This window comes from Siphateles boraxobius, unplaced genomic scaffold, assembly GCF_051911475.1.
Source record: "Siphateles boraxobius isolate OS27281-9 unplaced genomic scaffold, OSU_SipBor_1 1, whole genome shotgun sequence".
Classification (NCBI taxonomy): Eukaryota; Metazoa; Chordata; class Actinopteri; order Cypriniformes; family Leuciscidae; genus Siphateles; species Siphateles boraxobius.
The window spans coordinates 1,404,998-1,426,248 of NW_027508699.1; the positions used below are offsets into that span (position 1 = coordinate 1,404,998).

The 21,251-nt window shown below is 42.2% G+C and overlaps 11 non-coding genes across 11 annotated transcripts; 5 read left to right on the plus strand and 6 right to left on the minus strand.

Moving 5' to 3' along the window:
• Positions 1–238: 238 nt before the first annotated feature.
• trnas-gcu (transfer RNA serine (anticodon GCU)) lies at positions 239–320 on the minus strand. Its single transcript has one exon. It is a non-coding gene; the product is annotated as a tRNA-Ser (tRNA).
• A 137-nt stretch (positions 321–457) lies between these two features.
• trnas-gcu (transfer RNA serine (anticodon GCU)) lies at positions 458–539 on the minus strand. Its single transcript has one exon. It is a non-coding gene; the product is annotated as a tRNA-Ser (tRNA).
• Positions 540–6,105: 5,566 nt separating this feature from the next.
• Positions 6,106–6,187, minus strand: trnas-gcu (transfer RNA serine (anticodon GCU)). Its single transcript has one exon. It is a non-coding gene; the product is annotated as a tRNA-Ser (tRNA).
• A 3,316-nt stretch (positions 6,188–9,503) lies between these two features.
• LOC143741896 (U4 spliceosomal RNA) lies at positions 9,504–9,644 on the plus strand. The gene has a single exon (XR_013205270.1). It is a non-coding gene; the product is annotated as a U4 spliceosomal RNA (small nuclear RNA).
• A 445-nt stretch (positions 9,645–10,089) lies between these two features.
• trnas-gcu (transfer RNA serine (anticodon GCU)) lies at positions 10,090–10,171 on the minus strand. Its single transcript has one exon. It is a non-coding gene; the product is annotated as a tRNA-Ser (tRNA).
• A 137-nt stretch (positions 10,172–10,308) lies between these two features.
• On the minus strand, positions 10,309–10,390 carry trnas-gcu (transfer RNA serine (anticodon GCU)). The gene has a single exon. It is a non-coding gene; the product is annotated as a tRNA-Ser (tRNA).
• Positions 10,391–14,398: 4,008 nt separating this feature from the next.
• On the plus strand, positions 14,399–14,538 carry LOC143741261 (U4 spliceosomal RNA). Its single transcript, XR_013204984.1, has one exon. It is a non-coding gene; the product is annotated as a U4 spliceosomal RNA (small nuclear RNA).
• A 2,200-nt stretch (positions 14,539–16,738) lies between these two features.
• On the plus strand, positions 16,739–16,878 carry LOC143741267 (U4 spliceosomal RNA). Its single transcript, XR_013204985.1, has one exon. It is a non-coding gene; the product is annotated as a U4 spliceosomal RNA (small nuclear RNA).
• Positions 16,879–19,078: 2,200 nt separating this feature from the next.
• On the plus strand, positions 19,079–19,219 carry LOC143741226 (U4 spliceosomal RNA). Its single transcript, XR_013204973.1, has one exon. It is a non-coding gene; the product is annotated as a U4 spliceosomal RNA (small nuclear RNA).
• Positions 19,220–19,664: 445 nt separating this feature from the next.
• On the minus strand, positions 19,665–19,746 carry trnas-gcu (transfer RNA serine (anticodon GCU)). Its single transcript has one exon. It is a non-coding gene; the product is annotated as a tRNA-Ser (tRNA).
• A 1,184-nt stretch (positions 19,747–20,930) lies between these two features.
• On the plus strand, positions 20,931–21,071 carry LOC143741242 (U4 spliceosomal RNA). The gene has a single exon (XR_013204977.1). It is a non-coding gene; the product is annotated as a U4 spliceosomal RNA (small nuclear RNA).
• The last annotated feature ends 180 nt before the right edge of the window (positions 21,072–21,251 follow it).

A 21,251-nucleotide genomic window follows, 5' to 3' on the forward strand; every position in this document is an offset into this window, starting at 1 on the left:
AGCTGCACCCCTGCGGTTGACCTGTCCTCTAGGCTCCCTGTGAAACTAAACACCAAAGATGGGACTCAAACCCATGCGCACAGAGCACAAAGGATTAGCAGTCCATCGCCTTAACCACGCAGCAACTCGCCTGCACGTAGAGTTTTTCTGCATCTATCTTTAGTATGATGACGTTGTAGTTGGAAGCAAAAAGCTTTGCCAGGCACAATTGGCTTTCTTGAACACTAAAGACATCAAACGACGAGGATGGGATTCGAACCCACGCGTGCAGAGCACAATGGATTAGCAGTCCATCGCCTTAACCACTCGGCCACCTTGTCACTCGCCTGCACAACTTCCTGAAGCTGGTGTGTTTCTGCAGCTATTTTAATGATGATGTCGTTAAAGTCGGCAGCAATGTCCTTTGAACGGCTTTTCCATGCGCACTTGGCTCTCTCGAAACACTAAAGACAACAAACGACGAGGATGGGAATCGAACCCACGCGTGCAGAGCACAATGGATTAGCAGTCCATCGCCTTAACCACTCGGCCACCTCGTCACTCACCTGCTCAGCTGCCCGAAGCTGAGCTGTGGTGTGTTTCTGCAGCTATTTTAAGGATGATGTCGTTAAAGTCGGCAGCAATGTCATTTGAACGGCTTTTCCATGCGCACTTGGCTCTCTCGAAACACTAGAGACATCAAACGACGAGGATGGGATTCGAACCCACACATAAAGAGCACAATGGATTAGCAGTCCATCGCTTTAACCAGTCGGCCACCTCGTCACTCGCCTGCACGACTGCCCGAAGCTGGGCTGTGCTGTGTTTCTGCAGCTATTTTAATGGTGATGTCGTTAAAGTCGGCAGCAATGTACTTTGAACGGCTTTTCCATGCGACATGGCTCTCTCGAAACACTAAAGACAACAAACGAAGACGATGGGATTCGAACACACGCATAAAGAGTGGATTAGCAGTCCATCGCCTTAACCATTCGGCCACCTTGTCACTCACCTGCACGTCTTTAGGAGGAAGGTTGGGAAACTCACAACTGTGTTGATAGAGGGAGATGTGCTTATGTTTCTTTTGTGGGCTGCTTCTGCTTTGTTGGTAAGAACCTAGAGAGAACGCCTGGGTCAAGAAAATGGCAGCATAGCTTACATTGGACCTCTCTCAGAATATGTTTGCAGTGTCCTTGCAATCTTCATTATCCTACCCAAACTGGTAGGGGGCTCATCGAATCGATCCAAAACTCAAACATGTTCTTGGAGATTGAGGCTTATAACTCTGCCCCTTTGTTACCAGGATACTCATAAGTATATCCCATAAAAAATACCGCACATTTTGTTCTTTGAGCTAAGAGAGAACAATTAATAAACCTCTATGTGCATTTCACTCACCTGTTTCATAGACACACCATGCAGCCGGCCATTCCAAAAGGCTGATTACATGGCAGTTTAAAACGTGATACCACCCTGTCGTTCCATGTCCAGATAAAAGCACAGGAGACGTCGCTACCTTGTCTGGCTTTCTTTCGTCTGGCGAACGACGAGGATGGGATTCGAACCCACGCCTGCAGAGCTCAATGGCCGGTCCAGAATGAATCTGGCTTTCCTTCCTTTGGCATCTCTATAGGACAAGAGGCAGTCATTAGGCTGTTGTAGGCAACATGTAGGTCTACATGCACAGACAGACAGACAGATAGATAGGAAATTAAGCAACTACAATATAAGGTTGTATGTTTTTTTCCACAGTCTCAACTAATTTGGTCAAGAATATTTCAAGTCTTAAGTTTCTGAGACACTGTTTCATTTATATTGTTATGCTAATGTGAAATAGTTTGTTCAGATCTCATCAGATGGCATGAACTGATGGTTGTCGGTTATTAAAAATGTAATCAAAACAGTTTAGTGATGAAAGAAATGGAAAAAAATGATACTCTCTCACTCACAATCTCTCTCTCTCTCTCTCTCTCTCTCACACACACACACACACACACACACACACATTCACATTCACTCACTCACTCTCTCTTTGAAAAAATGGCTGTTATTTTACAAACTGAAATTGTATGAGAACTGAACTGAAATCACAACACAAGCCAATCCTGTTTCTTCATGTTTGTTAAGAAATGATCATACCCACTCTTTCACTCACTCTTATTCTCTCTCACACACACTTTATAGCACTCTCTTTGAAAACAATTGGTATCATAAATTGTATGATGAATGACATGAATATATATTAAAATATCCAATTCAGTTTACCTTGATGCCTATTTTCTGTGTCAATTTCTTATCCTATTGCAATAGACGTTATATGGTCAGATGGTGTAACCAATATTTTGTCTAAAAGACTAATATTGTACAAAAAAGTTAATATGAATAATAATTTAATACTCTACTACACTGTAATAATGGGTGTTTAAACCATTTGTACTCAAATGGTCAAAGAATAGACATAAAACAAGATGTTTACAGCATATGGTCTTGCTCAGTACAACGAAAAACCCATATAATTTATAATAAAACATATTCTCATATGATATTACTAAATAAACTACTAATTTCATGCAATTGCATGAACTCTAGGAGGTGTGAAATATTAGATATTGGTCATTTTTTGTGGTTACACCATTTGACAGTTTAACGGGCTGTCAGTTCTATCTTTTGTTAAAAATAGTATAAATGTCATATTAAATAATAATTAACATAGCGATCAGTTTTCTGACCGTCTTATCAAACTTAGCAGCGACATTTAACACTTGACACAGACACAAAATCGAGCATCTCTGTTCTAGTTTAATTTGATGGACACAAGAAAGACACGCAAAAGACACTTAAAAACGTTCAGTAAAGAAAATAATTAACATTGCGATCAGCGTTATCTCTTAAGGTTTGTGACCGTCTTATCAAACTTCACGAAAAACATCCAACGTTTGTCACAGCAGAAGTATTTACAAACACACCACATACTTTTACGATTACAATTCAGTGATTTACATAATTTTAGTAAGTTCTACTTACTTTTAGTGTCGAGAGATATTCGCCGCCGGTAAATAAAGTTACCTCAGAATGAACTGTGACATCGTCTTCATCAGTCAACCAATGAGAACACTGTGCGCACGGGGCCCTGTTTCGACGCATCTGATTGGCTCTTTTGCCCCCCTTGGAGCGGCAACTGTTTCGAAGCATATGATTGGCTCTTTTGCCCCGCTGTTGTTAGGAGTTAGGACACTGTTAGGAGTTGTCAGGACTTTGTTAGGAGTTGTCAGGACTTTGTTAGGAGTTGTTAGGACTTTGTTTGGACTTGTTAGGACTTTGTTTGAACTTGTTAGGACTTTGTTAGGATTGATAGAGCAGTCCATTTAGTGGAGGTTACGGCCACCTCGTCACTCGCCTGCACAACTGCCCGAAGCTGGTGTGTTTCTGCAGCTATTTTAATGATGATGTCGTTAAAGTCGGCAGCAATGTACTTTGAACGGCTTTTCCATGCGACATGGCTCTCTCGAAACACTAAAGACAACAAACGAAGACGATGGGATTCGAACACACGCATAAAGAGTGGATTAGCAGTCCATCGCCTTAACCATTTGGCCACCTTGTCACTCACCTGCACGTCTTTAGGAGGAAGGTTGGGAAACTCACAACTGTGTTGATAGAGGGAGATGTGCTTATGTTTCTTTTGTGGGCTGCTTCTGCTTTGTTGGTAAGAACCTAGAGAGAACGCCTGGGTCAAGAAAATGGCAGCATAGCTTACATTGGACCTCTCTCAGAATATGTTTGCAGTGTCCTTGCAATCTTCATTATCCTACCCAAACTGGTAGGGGGCTCATCGAATCGATCCAAAACTCAAACATGTTCTTGGAGATTGAAGCTTATAACTCCGCCCCTTTGTTACCAGGATACTCATAAGTATATCCCATAAAAAATACCGCACATTTTGTTCTTTGAGCTAAGAGAGAACAATTAATAAACCTCTATGTGCATTTCACTCACCTGTTTCATAGACACACCATGCAGCCGGCCATTCCAAAAGGCTGATTACATGGCAGTTTAAAACGTGATACCACCCTGTCGTTCCATGTCCAGATAAAAGCACAGGAGACGTCGCTACCTTGTCTGGCTTTCTTTCGTCTGGCGAACGACGAGGATGGGATTCGAACCCACGCCTGCAGAGCTCAATGGCCGGTCCAGAATGAATCTGGCTTTCCTTCCTTTGGCATCTCTATAGGATAACAGGCAGTCATTAGGCTGTTGTAGGCAACATGTAGGTCTACATGCACAGACAGACAGACAGATAGATAGGAAATTAAGCAACTACAATATAAGGTTGTATGTTTTTTTCCACAGTCTCAACTAATTTGGTCAAGAATATTTCAAGTCTTAAGTTTCTGAGACACTGTTTCATTTATATTGTTATGCTAATGTGAAATAGTTTGTTCAGATCTCATCAGATGGCATGAACTGATGGTTGTCGGTTATTAAAAATGTAATCAAAACAGTTTAGTGATGAAAGAAATGGAAAAAAATGATACTCTCTCACTCACAATCTCTCTCTCTCTCTCTCTCTCTCTCTCTCTCTCTCTCACACACACACACACACATTCACATTCACTCACTCACTCTCTCTTTGAAAAAATGGCTGTTATTTTACAAACTGAAATTGTATGAGAACTGAACTGAAATCACAACACAAGCCAATCCTGTTTCTTCATGTTTGTTAAGAAATGATCATACCCACTCTTTCACTCACTCTTATTCTCTCTCACACACACTTTATAGCACTCTCTTTGAAAACAATTGGTATCATAAATTGTATGATGAATGACATGAATATATATTAAAATATCCAATTCAGTTTACCTTGATGCCTATTTTCTGTGTCAATTTCTTATCCTATTGCAATAGACGTTATATGGTCAGATGGTGTAACCAATATTTTGTCTAAAAGACTAATATTGTACAAAAAAGTTAATATGAATAATAATTTAATACTCTACTACACTGTAATAATGGGTGTTTAAACCATTTGTACTCAAAAGGTCAAAGAATAGACATAAAACAAGATGTTTACAGCATATGGTCTTGCTCAGTACAACGAAAAACCCATATAATTTATAATAAAACATATTCTCATATGATATTACTAAATAAACTACTAATTTCATGCAATTGCATGAACTCTAGGAGGTGTGAAATATTAGATATTGGTCATTTTTTGTGGTTACACCATTTGACAGTTTAACGGGCTGTCAGTTCTATCTTTTGTTAAAAATAGTATAAATGTCATATTAAATAATAATTAACATAGCGATCAGTTTTCTGACCGTCTTATCAAACTTAGCAGCGACATTTAACACTTGACACAGACACAAAATCGAGCATCTCTGTTCTAGTTTAATTTGATGGACACAAGAAAGACACGCAAAAGACACTTAAAAACGTTCAGTAAAGAAAATAATTAACATTGCGATCAGCGTTATCTCTTAAGGTTTGTGACCGTCTTATCAAACTTCACGAAAAACATCCAACGTTTGTCACAGCAGAAGTATTTACAAACACACCACATACTTTTACGATTACAATTCAGTGATTTACATAATTTTAGTAAGTTCTACTTACTTTTAGTGTCGAGAGATATTCGCCGCCGGTAAATAAAGTTACCTCAGAATGAACTGTGACATCGTCTTCATCAGTCAACCAATGAGAACACTGTGCGCACGGGGCCCTGTTTCGATGCATCTGATTGGCTCTTTTGCCCCCCTTGGAGCGGCAACTGCTTCGAAGCATATGATTGGCTCTTTTGCCCCGCTGTTGTTAGGAGTTAGGACACTGTTAGGAGTTGTCAGGACTTTGTTAGGAGTTGTCAGGACTTTGTTAGGAGTTGTTAGGACTTTGTTTGGACTTGTTAGGACTTTGTTTGGACTTGTTAGGACTTTGTTAGGATTGATAGAGCAGTCCATTTAGTGGAGGTTACGGCCACCTCGTCACTCGCCTGCACAACTGCCCGAAGCTGGTGTGTTTCTGCAGCTATTTTAATGATGATGTCGTTAAAGTCGGAAGCAATGTCCTTTGAACGGCTTTTCCATGCGCACTTGGCTCTCTCGAAACACTAAAGACATCAAACGACGAGGATGGGATTCTAACCCACGCGTGCAGAGCACAATGGATTAGCAGTCCATCGCCTTAACCACTCGGCCACCTCGTCACTACGCCTGCACATCTGCCCAGATGAGCAGGTGAGTGACGAGGTGGCCTAGTGGTTAACGCGATGGACTGCTAATCCATTCTGATCTGCACGCGTTTGTTCGAATCCCATCCATGTCGTTTGATGTCTCTAGTGTTTCGAGAGAGCCAAGTGCGCATGGAAAAGCCGTTCAAATGACATTGCTGCCGACTTTAACGTTTAAAACGTGATACCACCCTGTCGTTCCATGTCCAGATAAAAGCACAGGAGACGTCGCTACCTTGTCTGGCTTTCTTTCGTCTGGCGAACGACGAGGATGGGATTCGAACCCACGCCTGCAGAGCTCAATGGCCGGTCCAGAATGAATCTGGCTTTCCTTCCTTTGGCATCTCTATAGGACAAGAGGCAGTCATTAGGCTGTTGTAGGCAACATGTAGGTCTACATGCACAGACAGACAGACAGATAGATAGGAAATTAAGCAACTACAATATAAGGTTGTATGTTTTTTTCCACAGTCTCAACTAATTTGGTCAAGAATATTTCAAGTCTTAAGTTTCTGAGACACTGTTTCATTTATATTGTTATGCTAATGTGAAATAGTTTGTTCAGATCTCATCAGATGGCATGAACTGATGGTTGTCGGTTATTAAAAATGTAATCAAAACAGTTTAGTGATGAAAGAAATGGAAAAAAATGATACCCTCTCACTCACAATCTCTCTCTCTCTCTCTCTCTCTCTCTCTCTCACACACACACACACACACACATTCACATTCACTCACTCACTCTCTCTTTGAAAAAATGGCTGTTATTTTACAAACTGAAATTGTATGAGAACTGAACTGAAATCACAACACAAGCCAATCCTGTTTCTTCATGTTTGTTAAGAAATGATCATACCCACTCTTTCACTCACTCTTATTCTCTCTCACACACACTTTATAGCACTCTCTTTGAAAACAATTGGTATCATAAATTGTATGATGAATGACATGAATATATATTAAAATATCCAATTCAGTTTACCTTGATGCCTATTTTCTGTGTCAATTTCTTATCCTATTGCAATAGACGTTATATGGTCAGATGGTGTAACCAATATTTTGTCTAAAAGACTAATATTGTACAAAAAACTTAATATGAATAATAATTTAATACTCTACTACACTGTAATAATGGGTGTTTAAACCATTTGTACTCAAATGGTCAAAGAATAAACATAAAACAAGATGTTTACAGCATATGGTCTTGCTCAGTACAACGAAAAACCCATATAATTTATAATAAAACATATTCTCATAGGATATTACTAAATAAACTACTAATTTCATGCAATTGCATGAACTCTAGGAGGTGTGAAATATTAGATATTGGTCATTTTTTGTGGTTACACCATTTGACAGTTTAACGGGCTGTCAGTTCTATCTTTTGTTAAAAATAGTATAAATGTCATATTAAATAATAATTAACATAGCGATCAGTTTTCTGACCGTCTTATCAAACTTAGCAGCGACATTTAACACTTGACACAGACACAAAATCGAGCATCTCTGTTCTAGTTTAATTTGATGGACACAAGAAAGACACGCAAAAGACACTTAAAAACGTTCAGTAAAGAAAATAATTAACATTGCGATCAGCGTTATCTCTTAAGGTTTGTGACCGTCTTATCAAACTTCACGAAAAACATCCAACGTTTGTCACAGCAGAAGTATTTACAAACACACCACATACTTTTACGATTACAATTCAGTGATTTACATAATTTTAGTAAGTTCTACTTACTTTTAGTGTCGAGAGATATTCGCCGCCGGTAAATAAAGTTACCTCAGAATGAACTGTGACATCGTCTTCATCAGTCAACCAATGAGAACACTGTGCGCACGGGGCCCTGTTTCGACGCATCTGATTGGCTCTTTTGCCCCCCTTGGAGCGGCAACTGTTTCGAAGCATATGATTGGCTCTTTTGCCCCGCTGTTGTTAGGAGTTAGGACACTGTTAGGAGTTGTCAGGACTTTGTTAGGAGTTGTCAGGACTTTGTTAGGAGTTGTTAGGACTTTGTTTGGACTTGTTAGGACTTTGTTTGGACTTGTTAGGACTTTGTTAGGATTGATAGAGCAGTCCATTTAGTGGAGGTTACGGCCACCTCGTCACTCGCCTGCACAACTGCCCGAAGCTGGTGTGTTTCTGCAGCTATTTTAATGATGATGTCGTTAAAGTCGGCAGCAATGTCCTTTGAACGGCTTTTCCATGCGCACTTGGCTCTCTCGAAACACTAAAGACAACAAACGACGAGGATGGGATGCTAACCCACGCGTGCAGAGCAAAATGGATTAGCAGTCCATCGCCTTAACCACTCGGCCACCTCGTCACTCACCTGCTCATCTGCCCGAAGCTGGGCTGTGGTGTGTTTCTGCAGCTATTTTAAGGATGATGTCGTTAAAGTCGGCAGCAATGTCATTTGAACAGCTTTTCCATGCGAACTTGGCTCTCTCGAAACACTAAAGACATCAAACGTCGTGGATGGGATTCGAACCCACGCGTGCAGAGCACAATGGATTAGCAGTCCATCGCCTTAACCACTCGGCCACCTCGTCACTCGCCTGCACAGCTGCCCGAAGCTGGTGTGTTTCTGCAGCTATTTTAATGATGATGTCGTTAAAGTCGGCAGCAACATACTTTGAACGGCTTTTCCATGCGCACATGGCTCTCTCGAAACACTAAAGACAACAAACGCCTATGATGGGATTCGAACAAACGCATGAAGAGCACAATGAATCAGCAGTCCATCACCTTAACCATTCGGCCACCTCGTCACTCACCTACACGTCTTTAGGAGGAAGGTTGGGAAACTCACAACTGTGTTGATAGAGGGAGATGTGCATATGTTTCTTTTGTGTGCTGCTTCTGCTTTGTTGGTAAGAACCTAGAGAGAACGCCTGGGTCAAGAAAATGGCAGCATAGCTTACATTGGACCTCTCTCAGAATATGTTTGCAGTGTCCTTGCACTCTTCATTATCCTACCCAAACTGGTAGGGGGCTCATCGAATCGATCCCAAACTCAAACATGTTCTTGGAGATTGAGGGTTATAACTCTGGCCCTTTGTAACCAGGATAGCCATAAGTATCTCCCATCAAAAGTACCGCACATTTTGTTCTTTGAGCTAAGAGAGAACAATTAATAAACCTCTATGTGCATTTCACTCACCTGTTTAATAGACACACCATGCAGCCGGCCGTTCCAAAAGGCTGATTACATGGCAGTTTAAAACGTGATACCACCCTGTCGTTCCATGTCCAGATAAAACCACAGGAGACGTCGCTACCTAGTTTGGCATTCTTTCGCAGAGGCAATATCATAGCCTATGAGGCTCATCCGAGACGTGATCTTTGCTGGTTGAAAACTTTACCCAATACCCCGCTGGGATGACTTGAAATACAGTCAGCCTTGGCAATTTTTGACAGTCTCTTGAGAGGCTTCATGACTTGTTGTAAAAGGGAATTTTACTTTTGCTTTTTTTACATTCTGTCTTCGCTGTGGTGTCGAAAGCATAAGCTTGAAGGTGGCTGGTTTAGCCAGGATTTGGACCTCCCTTGAACGTGTGTTTGTATTTAAAATGATTATATCCATTAACCAGGGGGCTATTATAACTGAAATACAGCTATAATTAAAAGCTTGCCATGAGCTGCACCCCTGCGGTTGACCTGTCCTCTAGGCTCCCTGTGAAACTAAACACCAAAGATGGGACTCAAACCCATGCGCACAGAGCACAAAGGATTAGCAGTCCATCGCCTTAACCACGCAGCAACTCGCCTGCACGTAGAGTTTTTCTGCATCTATCTTTAGTATGATGACGTTGTAGTTGGAAGCAAAAAGCTTTGCCAGGCACAATTGGCTTTCTTGAACACTAAAGACATCAAACGACGAGGATGGGATTCGAACCCACGCGTGCAGAGCACAATGGATTAGCAGTCCATCGCCTTAACCACTCGGCCACCTTGTCACTCGCCTGCACAACTTCCTGAAGCTGGTGTGTTTCTGCAGCTATTTTAATGATGATGTCGTTAAAGTCGGCAGCAATGTCCTTTGAACGGCTTTTCCATGCGCACTTGGCTCTCTCGAAACACTAAAGACAACAAACGACGAGGATGGGAATCGAACCCACGCGTGCAGAGCACAATGGATTAGCAGTCCATCGCCTTAACCACTCGGCCACCTCGTCACTCACCTGCTCAGCTGCCCGAAGCTGAGCTGTGGTGTGTTTCTGCAGCTATTTTAAGGATGATGTCGTTAAAGTCGGCAGCAATGTCATTTGAACGGCTTTTCCATGCGCACTTGGCTCTCTCGAAACACTAGAGACATCAAACGACGAGGATGGGATTCGAACCCACACATAAAGAGCACAATGGATTAGCAGTCCATCGCTTTAACCAGTCGGCCACCTCGTCACTCGCCTGCACGACTGCCCGAAGCTGGGCTGTGCTGTGTTTCTGCAGCTATTTTAATGGTGATGTCGTTAAAGTCGGCAGCAATGTACTTTGAACGGCTTTTCCATGCGACATGCTCTCTCGAAACACTAAAGACAACAAACGAAGACGATGGGATTCGAACACACGCATAAAGAGTGGATTAGCAGTCCATCGCCTTAACCATTCGGCCACCTTGTCACTCACCTGCACGTCTTTAGGAGGAAGGTTGGGAAACTCACAACTGTGTTGATAGAGGGAGATGTGCTTATGTTTCTTTTGTGGGCTGCTTCTGCTTTGTTGGTAAGAACCTAGAGAGAACGCCTGGGTCAAGAAAATGGCAGCATAGCTTACATTGGACCTCTCTCAGAATATGTTTGCAGTGTCCTTGCAATCTTCATTATCCTACCCAAACTGGTAGGGGGCTCATCGAATCGATCCAAAACTCAAACATGTTCTTGGAGATTGAGGCTTATAACTCTGCCCCTTTGTTACCAGGATACTCATAAGTATATCCCATAAAAAATACCGCACATTTTGTTCTTTGAGCTAAGAGAGAACAATTAATAAACCTCTATGTGCATTTCACTCACCTGTTTCATAGACACACCATGCAGCCGGCCATTCCAAAAGGCTGATTACATGGCAGTTTAAAACGTGATACCACCCTGTCGTTCCATGTCCAGATAAAAGCACAGGAGACGTCGCTACCTTGTCTGGCTTTCTTTCGTCTGGCGAACGACGAGGATGGGATTCGAACCCACGCCTGCAGAGCTCAATGGCCGGTCCAGAATGAATCTGGCTTTCCTTCCTTTGGCATCTCTATAGGACAAGAGGCAGTCATTAGGCTGTTGTAGGCAACATGTAGGTCTACATGCACAGACAGACAGACAGATAGATAGGAAATTAAGCAACTACAATATAAGGTTGTATGTTTTTTTCCACAGTCTCAACTAATTTGGTCAAGAATATTTCAAGTCTTAAGTTTCTGAGACACTGTTTCATTTATATTGTTATGCTAATGTGAAATAGTTTGTTCAGATCTCATCAGATGGCATGAACTGATGGTTGTCGGTTATTAAAAATGTAATCAAAACAGTTTAGTGATGAAAGAAATGGAAAAAAATGATACTCTCTCACTCACAATCTCTCTCTCTCTCTCTCTCTCTCTCACACACACACACACACACACACATTCACATTCACTCACTCACTCTCTCTTTGAAAAAATGGCTGTTATTTTACAAACTGAAATTGTATGAGAACTGAACTGAAATCACAACACAAGCCAATCCTGTTTCTTCATGTTTGTTAAGAAATGATCATACCCACTCTTTCACTCACTCTTATTCTCTCTCACACACACTTTATAGCACTCTCTTTGAAAACAATTGGTATCATAAATTGTATGATGAATGACATGAATATATATTAAAATATCCAATTCAGTTTACCTTGATGCCTATTTTCTGTGTCAATTTCTTATCCTATTGCAATAGACGTTATATGGTCAGATGGTGTAACCAATATTTTGTCTAAAAGACTAATATTGTACAAAAAAGTTAATATGAATAATAATTTAATACTCTACTACACTGTAATAATGGGTGTTTAAACCATTTGTACTCAAATGGTCAAAGAATAGACATAAAACAAGATGTTTACAGCATATGGTCTTGCTCAGTACAACGAAAAACCCATATAATTTATAATAAAACATATTCTCATATGATATTACTAAATAAACTACTAATTTCATGCAATTGCATGAACTCTAGGAGGTGTGAAATATTAGATATTGGTCATTTTTTGTGGTTACACCATTTGACAGTTTAACGGGCTGTCAGTTCTATCTTTTGTTAAAAATAGTATAAATGTCATATTAAATAATAATTAACATAGCGATCAGTTTTCTGACCGTCTTATCAAACTTAGCAGCGACATTTAACACTTGACACAGACACAAAATCGAGCATCTCTGTTCTAGTTTAATTTGATGGACACAAGAAAGACACGCAAAAGACACTTAAAAACGTTCAGTAAAGAAAATAATTAACATTGCGATCAGCGTTATCTCTTAAGGTTTGTGACCGTCTTATCAAACTTCACGAAAAACATCCAACGTTTGTCACAGCAGAAGTATTTACAAACACACCACATACTTTTACGATTACAATTCAGTGATTTACATAATTTTAGTAAGTTCTACTTACTTTTAGTGTCGAGAGATATTCGCCGCCGGTAAATAAAGTTACCTCAGAATGAACTGTGACATCGTCTTCATCAGTCAACCAATGAGAACACTGTGCGCACGGGGCCCTGTTTCGACGCATCTGATTGGCTCTTTTGCCCCCCTTGGAGCGGCAACTGTTTCGAAGCATATGATTGGCTCTTTTGCCCCGCTGTTGTTAGGAGTTAGGACACTGTTAGGAGTTGTCAGGACTTTGTTAGGAGTTGTCAGGACTTTGTTAGGAGTTGTTAGGACTTTGTTTGGACTTGTTAGGACTTTGTTTGGACTTGTTAGGACTTTGTTAGGATTGATAGAGCAGTCCATTTAGTGGAGGTTACGGCCACCTCGTCACTCGCCTGCACAACTGCCCGAAGCTGGTGTGTTTCTGCAGCTATTTTAATGATGATGTCGTTAAAGTCGGCAGCAATGTCCTTTGAACGGCTTTTCCATGCGCACTTGGCTCTCTCGAAACACTAAAGACAACAAACGACGAGGATGGGATTCGAACCCACGCGTGCAGAGCACAATGGATTAGCAGTGCATCGCCTTAACGACTCGGCCACCTCGTCACTCACCTGCTCATCTGCCCGAAGCTGGGCTGTGGTGTGTTTCTGCAGCTATTTTAAGGATGATGTCGTTAAAGTCGGCAGCAATGTCATTTGAACAGCTTTTCCATGCGAACTTGGCTCTCTCGAAACACTAAAGACATCAAACGTCGTGGATGGGATTCGAACCCACGCGTGCAGAGCACAATGGATTAGCAGTCCATCGCCTTAACCACTCGGCCACCTCGTCACTCACCTGCACAACTGCCCGAAGCTGGTGTGTTTCTGCAGCTATTTTAATGATGATGTCGTTAAAGTCGGCAGCAACGTACTTTGAACGGCTTTTCCATGCGCACTTGGCTCTCTCGAAACACTAAAGACAACAAACGCCTATGATGGGATTCGAACAAACGCATGAAGAGCACAATGAATCAGCAGTCCATCACCTTAACCATTCGGCCACCTCGTCACTCACCTACACGTCTTTAGGAGGAAGGTTGGGAAACTCACAACTGTGTTGATAGAGGGAGATCTGCATATGTTTCTTTTGTGTGCTGCTTCTGCTTTGTTGGTAAGAACCTAGAGAGAACGCCTGGGTCAAGAAAATGGCAGCATAGCTTACATTGGACCTCTCTCAGAATATGTTTGCAGTGTCCTTGCACTCTTCATTATCCTACCCAAACTGGTAGGGGGCTCATCGAATCGATCCCAAACTCAAACATGTTCTTGGAGATTGAGGGTTATAACTCTGGCCCTTTGTAACCAGGATAGCCATAAGTATCTCCCATCAAAAGTACCGCACATTTTGTTCTTTGAGCTAAGAGAGAACAATTAATAAACCTATATGTGCATTTCACTCACCTGTTTCATAGACACACCATGCAGCCGGCCGTTCCAAAAGGCTGATTACATGGCAGTTTAAAACGTGATACCACCCTGTCGTTCCATGTCCAGATAAAACCACAGGAGATGTCGCTACCTTGTTTGGCATTCTTTCGCAGAGGCAATATCATAGTCTATGAGGCTCATCCGAGACGTGATCTTTGCTGGTTGAAAACTTTACCCAATACCCGCTGGGATGACTTGAAATACAGTCAGCCTTGGCAATTTTTGACAGTCTCTTGAGAGGCTTCATGACTTGTTGTAAAAGGGAATTTTACTTTTGCTTTTTTTACATTCTGTCTTCGCTGTGGTGTCGAAAGCATAAGCTTGAAGGTGGCTGGTTTAGCCAGGATATGGTCTTGGTCAGTACAACGAAAAACCCATATAATTTATAATAAAACATATTCTCATATGATATTACTAAATAAACTACTAATTTCATGCAATTGCATGAACTCTAGGAGGTGTGAAATATTAGATATTGGTCATTTTTTGTGGTTACACCATTTGACAGTTTAACGGGCTGTCAGTTCTATGTTTTGTTAAAAATAGTATAAATGTCATATTAAATAATAATTAACATAGCGATCAGTTTTCTGACCGTCTTATCAAACTTAGCAGCGACATTTAACAGTTGACACAGACACAAAATCGAGCATCTCTGTTCTAGTTTAATTTGATGGACACAAGAAAGACACGCAAAAGACACTTAAAAACGTTCAGTAAAGAAAATAATTAACATTGCGATCAGCGTTATCTCTTAAGGTTTGTGACCGTCTTATCAAACTTCACGAAAAACATCCAACGTTTGTCACAGCAGAAGTATTTACAAACACACCACATACTTTTACGATTACAATTCAGTGATTTACATAATTTTAGTAAGTTCTACTTACTTTTAGTGTCGAGAGATATTCGCCGCCGGTAAATAAAGTTACCTCAGAATGAACTGTGACATCGTCTTCATCAGTCAACCAATGAGAACACTGTGCGCACGGGGCCCTGTTTCGACGCATCTGATTGGCTCTTTTGCCCCCCTTGGAGCGGCAACTGTTTCGAAGCATATGATTGGCTCTTTTGCCCCGCTGTTGTTAGGAGTTAGGACACTGTTAGGAGTTGTCAGGACTTTGTTAGGAGTTGTCAGGACTTTGTTAGGAGTTGTTAGGACTTTGTTTGGACTTGTTAGGACTTTGTTTGGACTTGTTAGGACTTTGTTAGGATTGATAGAGCAGTCCATTTAGTGGAGGTTACGGCCACCTCGTCACTCGCCTGCACAACTGCCCGAAGCTGGTGTGTTTCTGCAGCTATTTTAATGATGATGTCGTTAAAGTCGGCAGCAATGTCCTTTGAACGGCTTTTCCATGCGCACTTGGCTCTCTCGAAACACTAAAGACAACAAACGACGAGGATGGGATTCGAACCCACGCGTGCAGAGCACAATGGATTAGCAGTGCATCGCCTTAACGACTCGGCCACCTCGTCACTCACCTGCTCATCTGCCCGAAGCTGGGCTGTGGTGTGTTTCTGCAGCTATTTTAAGGATGATGTCGTTAAAGTCGGCAGCAATGTCATTTGAACAGCTTTTCCATGCGAACTTGGCTCTCTCGAAACACTAAAGACATCAAACGTCGTGGATGGGATTCGAACCCACGCGTGCAGAGCACAATGGCTTAGCAGTCCATCGCCTTAACCACTCGGCCACCTCGTCACTCGCCTGCACAACTGCCCGAAGCTGGTGTGTTTCTGCAGCTATTTTAATGATGATGTCGTTAAAGTCGGCAGCAACGTACTTTGAACGGCTTTTCCATGCGCACTTGGCTCTCTCGAAACACTAAAGACAACAAACGCCTATGATGGGATTCGAACAAACGCATGAAGAGCACAATGAATCAGCAGTCCATCACCTTAACCATTCGGCCACCTCGTCACTCACCTACACGTCTTTAGGAGGAAGGTTGGGAAACTCACAACTGTGTTGATAGAGGGAGATCTGCATATGTTTCTTTTGTGTGCTGCTTCTGCTTTGTTGGTAAGAACCTAGAGAGAACGCCTGGGTCAAGAAAATGGCAGCATAGCTTACATTGGACCTCTCTCAGAATATGTTTGCAGTGTCCTTGCACTCTTCATTATCCTACCCAAACTGGTAGGGGGCTCATCGAATCGATCCCAAACTCAAACATGTTCTTGGAGATTGAGGGTTATAACTCTGGCCCTTTGTAACCAGGATAGCCATAAGTATCTCCCATCAAAAGTACCGCACATTTTGTTCTTTGAGCTAAGAGAGAACAATTAATAAACCTATATGTGCATTTCACTCACCTGTTTCATAGACACACCATGCAGCCGGCCGTTCCAAAAGGCTGATTACATGGCAGTTTAAAACGTGATACCACCCTGTCGTTCCATGTCCAGATAAAACCACAGGAGATGTCGCTACCTTGTTTGGCATTCTTTCGCAGAGGCAATATCATAGTCTATGAGGCTCATCCGAGACGTGATCTTTGCTGGTTGAAAACTTTACCCAATACCCGCTGGGATGACTTGAAATACAGTCAGCCTTGGCAATTTTTGACAGTCTCTTGAGAGGCTTCATGACTTGTTGTAAAAGGGAATTTTACTTTTGCTTTTTTTACATTCTGTCTTCGCTGTGGTGTCGAAAGCATAAGCTTGAAGGTGGCTGGTTTAGCCAGGATATGGTCTTGGTCAGTACAACGAAAAACCCATATAATTTATAATAAAACATATTCTCATATGATATTACTAAATAAACTACTAATTTCATGCAATTGCATGAACTCTAGGAGGTGTGAAATATTAGATATTGGTCATTTTTTGTGGTTACACCATTTGACAGTTTAACGGGCTGTCAGTTCTATGTTTTGTTAAAAATAGTATAAATGTCATATTAAATAATAATTAACATAGCGATCAGTTTTCTGACCGTCTTATCAAACTTAGCAGCGACATTTAACAGTTGACACAGACACAAAATCGAGCATCTCTGTTCTAGTTTAATTTGATGGACACAAGAAAGACACGCAAAAGACACTTAAAAACGTTCAGTAAAGAAAATAATTAACATTGCGATCAGCGTTATCTCTTAAGGTTTGTGACCGTCTTATCAAACTTCACGAAAAACATCCAACGTTTGTCACAGCAGAAGTATTTACAAACACACCACATACTTTTACGATTACAATTCAGTGATTTACATAATTTTAGTAAGTTCTACTTACTTTTAGTGTCGAGAGATATTCGCCGCCGGTAAATAAAGTTACCTCAGAATGAACTGTGACATCGTCTTCATCAGTCAACCAATGAGAACACTGTGCGCACGGGGCCCTGTTTCGACGCATCTGATTGGCTCTTTTGCCCCCCTTGGAGCGGCAACTGTTTCGAAGCATATGATTGGCTCTTTTGCCCCGCTGTTGTTAGGAGTTAGGACACTGTTAGGAGTTGTCAGGACTTTGTTAGGAGTTGTCAGGACTTTGTTAGGAGTTGTTAGGACTTTGTTTGGACTTGTTAGGACTTTGTTTGGACTTGTTAGGACTTTGTTAGGATTGATAGAGCAGTCCATTTAGTGGAGGTTACGGCCACCTCGTCACTCGCCTGCACAACTGCCCGAAGCTGGTGTGTTTCTGCAGCTATTTTAATGATGATGTCGTTAAAGTCGGCAGCAATGTCCTTTGAACGGCTTTTCCATGCGCACTTGGCTCTCTCGAAACACTAAAGACAACAAACGACGAGGATGGGATTCGAACCCACGCGTGCAGAGCACAATGGATTAGCAGTGCATCGCCTTAACGACTCGGCCACCTCGTCACTCACCTGCTCATCTGCCCGAAGCTGGGCTGTGGTGTGTTTCTGCAGCTATTTTAAGGATGATGTCGTTAAAGTCGGCAGCAATGTCATTTGAACAGCTTTTCCATGCGAACTTGGCTCTCTCGAAACACTAAAGACATCAAACGTCGTGGATGGGATTCGAACCCACGCGTGCAGAGCACAATGGCTTAGCAGTCCATCGCCTTAACCACTCGGCCACCTCGTCACTCGCCTGCACAACTGCCCGAAGCTGGTGTGTTTCTGCAGCTATTTTAATGATGATGTCGTTAAAGTTGGCAGCAACGTACTTTGAACGGCTTTTCCATGCGCACTTGGCTCTCTCGAAACACTAAAGACAACAAACGCCTATGATGGGATTCGAACAAACGCATGAAGAGCACAATGAATCAGCAGTCCATCACCTTAACCATTTGGCCACCTCGTCACTCACCTACACGTCTTTAGGAGGAAGGTTGGGAAACTCACAACTGTGTTGATAGAGGGAGATCTGCATATGTTTCTTTTGTGTGCTGCTTCTGCTTTGTTGGTAAGAACCTAGAGAGAACGCCTGGGTCAAGAAAATGGCAGCATAGCTTACATTGGACCTCTCTCAGAATATGTTTGCAGTGTCCTTGCACTCTTCATTATCCTACCCAAACTGGTAGGGGGCTCATCGAATCGATCCCAAACTCAAACATGTTCTTGGAGATTGAGGGTTATAACTCTGGCCCTTTGTAACCAGGATAGCCATAAGTATCTCCCATCAAAAGTACCGCACATTTTGTTCTTTGAGCTAAGAGAGAACAATTAATAAACCTCTATGTGCATTTCACTCACCTGTTTCATAGACACACCATGCAGCCGGCCGTTCCAAAAGGCTGATTACATGGCAGTTTAAAACGTGATACCACCCTGTCGTTCCATGTCCAGATAAAACCACAGGAGATGTCGCTATCTTGTTTGGCATTCTTTCGCAGAGGCAATATCATAGTCTATGAGGCTCATCCGAGACGTGATCTTTGCTGGTTGAAAACTTTACCCAATACCCCGCTGGGATGACTTGAAATACAGTCAGCCTTGGCAATTTTTGAAAGTCTCTTGAGAGGCTTCATGACTTGTTGTAAAAGGAAATTTTACTTTTGCTTTTTTTACATTCTGTCTTCGCTGTGGTGTCGAAAGCATAAGCTTGAAGGTGGCTGGTTTAGCCAGGATTTGGACCTCCCTTGAACGTGTGTTTGTATTTAAAATGATTATATCCATTAACCAGGGGGCTATTATAACTGAAATACAGCTATAATTAAAAGCTTGCCATGAGCTGCACCCCTGCGGTTGACCTGTCCTCTAGGCTCCCTGTGAAACTAAACACCAAAGATGGGACTCAAACCCATGCGCACAGAGCACAAAGGATTAGCAGTCCATCGCCTTAACCACGCAGCAACTCGCCTGCACGTAGAGTTTTTCTGCATCTATCTTTAGTATGATGACGTTGTAGTTGGAAGCAAAAAGCTTTGCCAGGCACAATTGGCTTTCTTGAACACTAAAGACATTAAACTACGAGGATGGGATTCGAACCCACGCGTGCAGAGCACAATGGATTAGCAGTCCATCGCCTTAACCACTCGGCCACCTTGTCACTCGCCTGCACAACTTCCCGAAGCTGGTGTGTTTCTGCAGCTATTTTAATGATGATGTCGTTAAAGTCGGCAGCAATGTCCTTTGAACGGCTTTTCCATGCGCACTTGGCTCTCTCGAAACACTAAAGACAACAAACGACGAGGATGGGATTCGAACCCACGCGTGCAGAGCACAATGGATTAGCAGTGCATCGCCTTAACGACTCGGCCACCTCGTCACTCACCTGCTCATCTGCCCGAAGCTGGGCTGTGGTGTGTTTCTGCAGCTATTTTAAGGATGATGTCGTTAAAGTCGGCAGCAATGTCATTTGAACAGCTTTTCCATGCGAACTTGGCTCTCTCGAAACACTAAAGACATCAAACGTCGTGGATGGGATTCGAACCCACGCGTGCAGAGCACAATGGCTTAGCAGTCCATCGCCTTAACCACTCGGCCACCTCGTCACTCGCCTGCTCAACTGCCCGAAGCTGGTGTGTTTCTGCAGCTATTTTAATGATGATGTCGTTAAAGTTGGCAGCAACGTACTTTGAACGGCTTTTCCATGCGCACTTGGCTCTCTCGAAACACTAAAGACAACAAACGCCTATGATGGGATTCGAACAAACGCATGAAGAGCACAATGAATCAGCAGTCCATCACCTTAACCATTTGGCCACCTCGTCACTCACCTACACGTCTTTAGGAGGAAGGTTGGGAAACTCACAACTGTGTTGATAGAGGGAGATCTGCATATGTTTCTTTTGTGTGCTGCTTCTGCTTTGTTGGTAAGAACCTAGAGAGAACGCCTGGGTCAAGAAAATGGCAGCATAGCTTACATTGGACCTCTCTCAGAATATGTTTGCAGTGTCCTTGCACTCTTCATTATCCTACCCAAACTGGTAGGGGGCTCATCGAATCGATCCCAAACTCAAACATGTTCTTGGAGATTGAGGGTTATAACTCTGGCCCTTTGTAACCAGGATAGCCATAAGTATCTCCCATCAAAAGTACCGCACATTTTGTTCTTTGAGCTAAGAGAGAACAATTAATAAACCTCTATGTGCATTTCACTCACCTGTTTCATAGACACACCATGCAGCCGGCCGTTCCAAAAGGCTGATTACATGGCAGTTTAAAACGTGATACCACCCTGTCGTTCCATGTCCAGATAAAACCACAGGAGATGTCGCTACCTTGTTTGGCATTCTTTCGCAGAGGCAATATCATAGTCTATGAGGCTCATCCGAGACGTGATCTTTGCTGGTTGAAAACTTTACCCAATACCCCGCTGGGATGACTTGAAATACAGTCAGCCTTGGCAATTTTTGAAAGTCTCTTGAGAGGCTTCATGACTTGTTGTAAAAGGAAATTTTACTTTTGCTTTTTTTACATTCTGTCTTCGCTGTGGTGTCGAAAGCATAAGCTTGAAGGTGGCTGGTTTAGCCAGGATTTGGACCTCCCTTGAACGTGTGTTTGTATTTAAAATGATTATATCCATTAACCAGGGGGCTATTATAACTGAAA